Source organism: Triturus cristatus, chromosome 2_2 (genome assembly GCF_964204655.1).
Source record: "Triturus cristatus chromosome 2_2, aTriCri1.1, whole genome shotgun sequence".
Taxonomy (NCBI): domain Eukaryota; kingdom Metazoa; phylum Chordata; class Amphibia; order Caudata; family Salamandridae; genus Triturus; species Triturus cristatus.
In genome coordinates, this window is record NC_140582.1 from 790,461,296 (window position 1) to 790,467,590 (window position 6,295).

Here is a 6,295-nt window from a genome sequence, read left to right on the forward strand (position 1 = left end):
AGACAGCACTATGATTGGACCAGGTAAGAGGAAAGATAGAGAAGAAATTTAGTGAGGGATTGTTAGAGAAAATTCCATCAAGAATGTGCCCCGCTTGGTGAGGGGGACTTTGCACCCTTAGCAACAGCCCTTGAACCCACATAGTTTGTAAGAGACATGGTGTCAAAGTCGGCCTACACCTCAAAATGAAAATTAAAGTCACCCAGCTCCATAAAATCCTTCCGTGCAATTTCATCCTCAAGGAGGCCGCTGAACTCCTGAGCAAATGGGGCCCTATGGCCAGGAGGACGGTAAAGTAGTAAACCCCTAAATGACTGCTTAGGTGATAATTGAACACTAAATAATGGCACTTCGCAGAGTGGTGACTTGATGGGAGTCCAATTCACCGTATAATCAGACCTAAATAAAATGGTGATGCCTCCGCTCCGCTTGCCTTCTCGATCAAACCTACAGAAACATTTGCCCTGGGGTGTGGGAGTCACAAAAAATGGAAAATTGTGCCTCGTGTATGATAAGGGATCTAGTATTGAGACACCTGTGGGCTATTCAAAGTAGTCACAGAGATGGAATGAGAGATACCAGAGTTGGTAGGAGGGTCAGGCATAAGTCTGCCTATCAACGCTACACAGCCAGGAGAACAAACACTAGGGCACGAAGGCCAGATCAAAGGATTAATTTTAGTGCATTCAAATGGCTCACCTGAACACATATAGGCTAGCAGAGTCTCACGTGAGCAAGTAGCATGCGGAGGAGACGCTAACTCAAAATTGACAAGAGGGCTGGTCTGTGCACGGAAGAGCACAGATGGGCTTGCCGTAGGCACACCAGTAGCGCACCCCCTGAACGCATCCACTGTGCAGACGCACTCAGTGCCCCTGTAAAGTAGGGCTCATGGGCGAGGGCGGGGACAGAGGCGTAGCTTGCTCATGATTCAACACAATTTTTAAAATAAGTGGGGAAAGTAAACTATGGTCCAGCAACTCCTTGAGCCGGTCACAACCTACCCTGGAGACGGTGTCCTACGGGTGAAATTAAAGCAAACTAAAAGAGAAGTGAGAACTACAACACATAAATACAGTAAAAACGGGCTAACTCCCAATTCAAGATGGTCCCAACACAGTGAGGCCGGGAGCCAGGCAACTCTCAAAACAGCACGATGGTCTGCCTACAAGGAAACCAATCAGCAAATGGAGTCGTCAGGTAAGCAAACAGACAGCAGCACTCAGCTGCGCGGACGCGTTCTGCTCCCGTGTAAGGCGGGCTCCATGGGCGGGGTCCAGGGTCAGAGGTGTGGCTCGCTCGCGGTCTGGCGCAATTTTTATTATAAGGTGGGAATGTAAATTAGCGAACTAGTTTCCAGCAACCCCGGGAGCCAGTCCTAGGCTACCCTTGAGACCAGGTCCTACTGGCGAAAGTAAAACAAACTAAAAAAAAAAGCAAGAAATACAACACATAAAACAGACTCCTCTTTCCAATGTTGTCTCTTTCAAGTTATGAGCCTGGGTGTGGCCATGATTGAAAAAAATGAACAATCGCCAAGGATCTCAGGGGTCCAGTGGTATTTTCTTTCCCTGCGTGTGCTCAATAGAGAGGTGAAGCTTGATTGGCCCTCTGGAGGTTTTGGAGTGCTTTACCTGAGCACCAGTTACATTACACAAGGACGCATTCATTTTTTGTAGGCACGGGGAGATTAAGTGATTAAGTGATTTTCCCAGAGTCACAGGATGTTGAGCTGACACCCAGACTTGAACTTGGTTTCCCAGCTCCAAAGTTGGCAGCTCTGGACGTCCTGAGGGTTGGATGAGCATGTTACTGCGTGTACTTTACAACATGAAACGTTTCTACGAAGCTCTTGCAGACATTTGATGGTGGCTGAAACCCCAGGCAGTTTCCACTACTGCTATAAGCCGTGCCATGGGCACGTCACTGAATTAACCCCCACCTAGTGTCCCTGCAGCAGACATCAGCCACCATTTTTCTAAGACCTGGGTAGCCTACTGTCTGTTCCCTTATAGTCATTTTGCAGTGTTACCTCTGCAGTAATAAAAAGGCATTAAGAAACACATGTACATTTTAGACAATTACATATATTGTTTGAAGGCAAAGAAAGGAACAAGGAAATGTTTGATTTCAAAGGGTGCACTTCTGAAATAAAAAGTACTGAGGGACATTATTGTACAATTATTCTTTTATTATTTTGCAACTTATGCAATTGCTAAAAATGTAATCGTAAATCCCCATTTAAAATAGTAGCTTGGTTTACACCCATTGTATAATATAGGGTTCAGTTAAACCTGCTGAGGTTCGGCTCTGCAGATCGTATGTACAACTCAGTAGCAGGTGGTGAATCCCTCGAGCTATCTTACCTACTTGAAGCAACTTCTAAAACCAAAAGAAGGATTTGGGAACAGGGGCCCTTAATTCCAGTCATACACTGTGACGCCTTCTGGCTCGACCTGTTTTTTCCACTTATTTTATTGGTATTTTTGTGTAAAGACAAAAGTACTACCAGAAGGCCTTGTCAGAGTCATTCATGTGCATTGATATTGCAATAGAAAACAGTGGCCGATAGTCACATATAGTAGACAAATATATTTTATAAATGTAAATAAATCAGATAATAAGATAATGGCACTGTGAAGGCCCTTTCCTCTGACTACTGTAACAATAATGTTCTGATAAAATGATTGATGCATTCGTCTTCTTAAGTGAAACCATCATGGCAGTTTGGTCCACATGTGGTATTCCTATAGGCAGTCTCAAAAGAGACTCCAAAGAATGATTGAGCATGGAATATTACTTGCTCTCACAAGCTCTGAGAATATCTGCACTTCAAATTAACCCAGAGGAGATTCTGTTCAGTGTGGCAAGCAATCAAGGTACAATAAACACCCCTGGCCTATTCGTGCAACACCACTACGCACTGAGCAGCCCTTGACTTTGACCTGCATTCGTGTCAAGCTGGGACAATGAGGATAAGAGAACTCTGTAATATGAGTATGGTCTCTGTTTCTAAGGAATCTTCAAAACCGCAGTTAAAACATATTTTCCGTTTGGAAACTTTGCTGAATAAATACATACATCTGGCTCCTTTTTAGATCTCAACTACAGACCGCTTTAGCTGTCTGTTGGCCAAACATGTTGTTTCCAATAAACATAGTATGGGCTTTGGATCAGTCCTTGCTTTTTACTAGAGAGCAAATGGTTCGATCTTGACTGCACTAAGGTGCAAAACCAGCTGCTTTCTGCCCTAAAGAAGAAACCCAAAGATCGGGAGGAGTTTAGAAGTTGTAGATCTATATATAAGGGTACCCTCAGAGTAAGGTAGAATGCTATTAGAGAAGAATATATTTCCTTTCTATTACAAGCAAGCGAGCTAAAGGACATGAAGGCATTTTGGGCAGCAGTTAATCGCAACTATTTTGAGAAAGTCAAAATCCCTAGTATTGACACTGTGATCCCCGTGAGCTCTGGGTCTCCCATTTTACGAAGCCTTATGAGGGTCCTGCCAGAGAGACTTCAGATCGCTTCACCAACGACCTAGCTGGGTCACCCTTAGGTTTCCCTGCACACTCTCAGTCTCTGGTGAAATCCTCGGCTGCCCCAGAGATAGAATTGAGTGTGGTCCTGCTGGCAATAGCTAGTTGCCCAGTTGGGCCTGTTCCAGGCCCAGATGAGATACCTTCCGACATGTTCAAGGCCAATACTTCATTATGGGCCCCCTCTTGACCCAAGTCCTCAATGAAGCCGTAGTCATTGGCCTGCCTAAGGATTGGCCCCATGCCATTATTTTTCCGATATTAAAAAGGGCTCGAAAGAGTACTCGCAACCCTTATCATAGATTAACTCAACTGCTAGAATCATGCGACATATTTTACTGGATCGCCTCCAGACATGGGCCAAATAACATAATGTGCTTCCAGAGGTCAAATTTGTCTTCCGTCCGGTTTTAGGTACTGTGGAGCAGTCTCTCAATTTAAACCTGTTTATAAGTAAATAGACGGTGGCTAGGAATGGTCAGCTGTACCTGGTCTTTATGGACCTGAACTCTGCTTTTGACTCTGTTAACAGGTCCAAGCTCTGGAGCATATTGACTGATATGGGGTTCGACCAGTACATTGTCAATTTGCTTAGAGAGCTTCACAATATGGATAAGGCTCGGGTGGAGAGACAACTTCAGCCTTTAACCTGGCTGTGTTTTTGCCCCATTCCTGTTTGCATTGTAAATAAATGATCTGGAGGAGAATCTGCTTGAACTCAGGGCTGAGTGCACCTGCATAGGTAACCGCAGTGCATGCACATGTATCATGAGGCATATATGTATGCTTATGCCATGACAAGCGCGGGCGCATGCATCACAATGCATAGTGGCCATCTTGGTATAGATTTCTTTAATAGGGTTTCCTTAGAGAGGAAACCCAATCAAAGATTGCAGGACATGTGCGCCCATGCATCCTAACACATGCATTTTCATGCCTGTGTAAATAAGCATTGGCAAAGCCAATAGATCACCTTTGCCAATGCTAGTTTCCAATGATAGCCACCAAGCCCTCCTGCATAATGCCAAACCCTCTGGGGAGAATTGGGCTTGTAGGGCAAACCAATCATTATTTGAAATAAGTCATGAATGTCTGTTCAACAATGCCTGCAAAAACTGCACTTTTTGATCAAGTTTTTAAAGATGTTCTAGAAAATGTATTATTGTTTTACAATCTCGGGGACCACCCTTCCCAACCCCTGACCCACTTCAGAACTATAATTGCCTCTCAACTCTGCATTCAAATGGAGCTACCTTTTGGAAGGCTGCTTGCGTTAGTTTCATTTACTATGTTCCCTTGCATACCCTGAGGCAGGATTTCCACCCCTCCACTTTCAAAGTTTACCAGCTGCCTTTATTTTCTGCACATCCCAATTCCTTCTTCAAGGAAAGGATAAGCGCGAGGCATTCCCATAGGTTTCAGCCTGGCAGGCTCTCAGGCTGTATTTTTTGTACAGAGATAATCTGGAGAAGAAGGAGACCCAAGGGCCTGACTAAGCCCTGAAGAGTTATGTAATGAGGGTGAACCAGGTCTCATGTTTCTGCAGTTTACGTGCCCCACTTCACACTGCCCACACACAATTTAGGTATCTAATGTAGCTTTATTCACTTTACATTTTTTTGCCTTTATATTTTATATTTATTGCTAGAATGTGAATGCGTTATTTCGTAAATCTGTTAACAAACTGTAAAATACTGCTAATTGTTTATCCACAAAGTATTGTTCTTTCTCACTACATGGTTTCATTTTACCTCAAATAGGCTTAGGACGTATTAAAACTTAATAACAACTAAAAGCATTGCACCCTTTCTCACTATATAATTGCCTATTTTATTTTTCAGAATTCGTTTGCTTCTTTGGACCTAAAAGTGCTGTGGGAATGCAGAATGAACAGACACGTTTTCTTCAAAAATGTCTCTCACCAACTGTACAATTCTTAATAACTCACTTTAGAATGTAAATGTTCTTAAATTATTTTTGGTTAGATCTAAAGGGTTTAACTTATATACATTAAATGCATAGCAAATATTTGTTTCCCAGTGTTCTAATATTTACAATTTTTGTGTTTTAATGGAACTGTAAATGACAGAGTAACATATAATAATATCCATGCATGCAAACTATCTGCGCTCTCACAATATTGCTAGAAATATGTACTTGCTGCTGTAAATAAAGTAACCGGCAAAGGGTTGTTTTTAATGAGACATCTGACGCCTTTAAGATACTGGAGTGTTGGGTTTCTTCTTTCCCACTGAGTGTTGCGAGATGGAAGCTTCTTCATTGCTTCCTCCTTTCATAGGGTATCTTTCTTACAGCTGCCGTATTTCGCTTTACCTGCACTTTTTTCAGCTTTTTAATGGCTGTCACAGCATTCGCCAACTCAACTATTGGTTGACTGATCCCCAACAGAAACGTATTCCTCCTAGCCAAGATTGTATTTAAAGATATTCTATCACAGAATTTCTTCATGGGGCAGGTACAGATGACGAGCAGTTGCCATGCAGGTGTGGCTTCTGAGAATTTAGGGGTAGCTCTCCCGATTACCGATTACCACCACCACCATTCCAATACCGCCACCAATACCACCACCACCGATATCACTGCCACCTATACCACCATCAATACCACCACCACCAATACCACCAACACCACCACCAATACCACCACCATCAATACCCCCACCACCAATATTACCACCAATACCATCACTAATACCACCAATACCACCACCAATACCATCACCAATACCACCACCA

The 6,295-nt window shown here is 43.3% G+C and overlaps 1 protein-coding gene across 3 annotated transcripts in view; it reads left to right on the forward strand.

Annotated features, from left to right (window-relative positions):
* Window positions 1-5,742, forward strand: part of NMU (neuromedin U) — a 405,214-nt gene extending 399,472 nt beyond the window's left edge. For 2 of the 3 annotated variants that reach the window (XM_085643297.1, XM_085643296.1), the window contains one exon: window positions 5,381-5,511. The gene's annotated coding sequence lies outside the window, so the exon portion shown is untranslated. Of the gene's footprint in view, window positions 1-5,380 lie in introns of all 3 variants that reach the window. The other variant, XM_085643295.1, reaches the window with a different exon arrangement.
* Window positions 5,743-6,295: the final 553 nt, after the last annotated feature.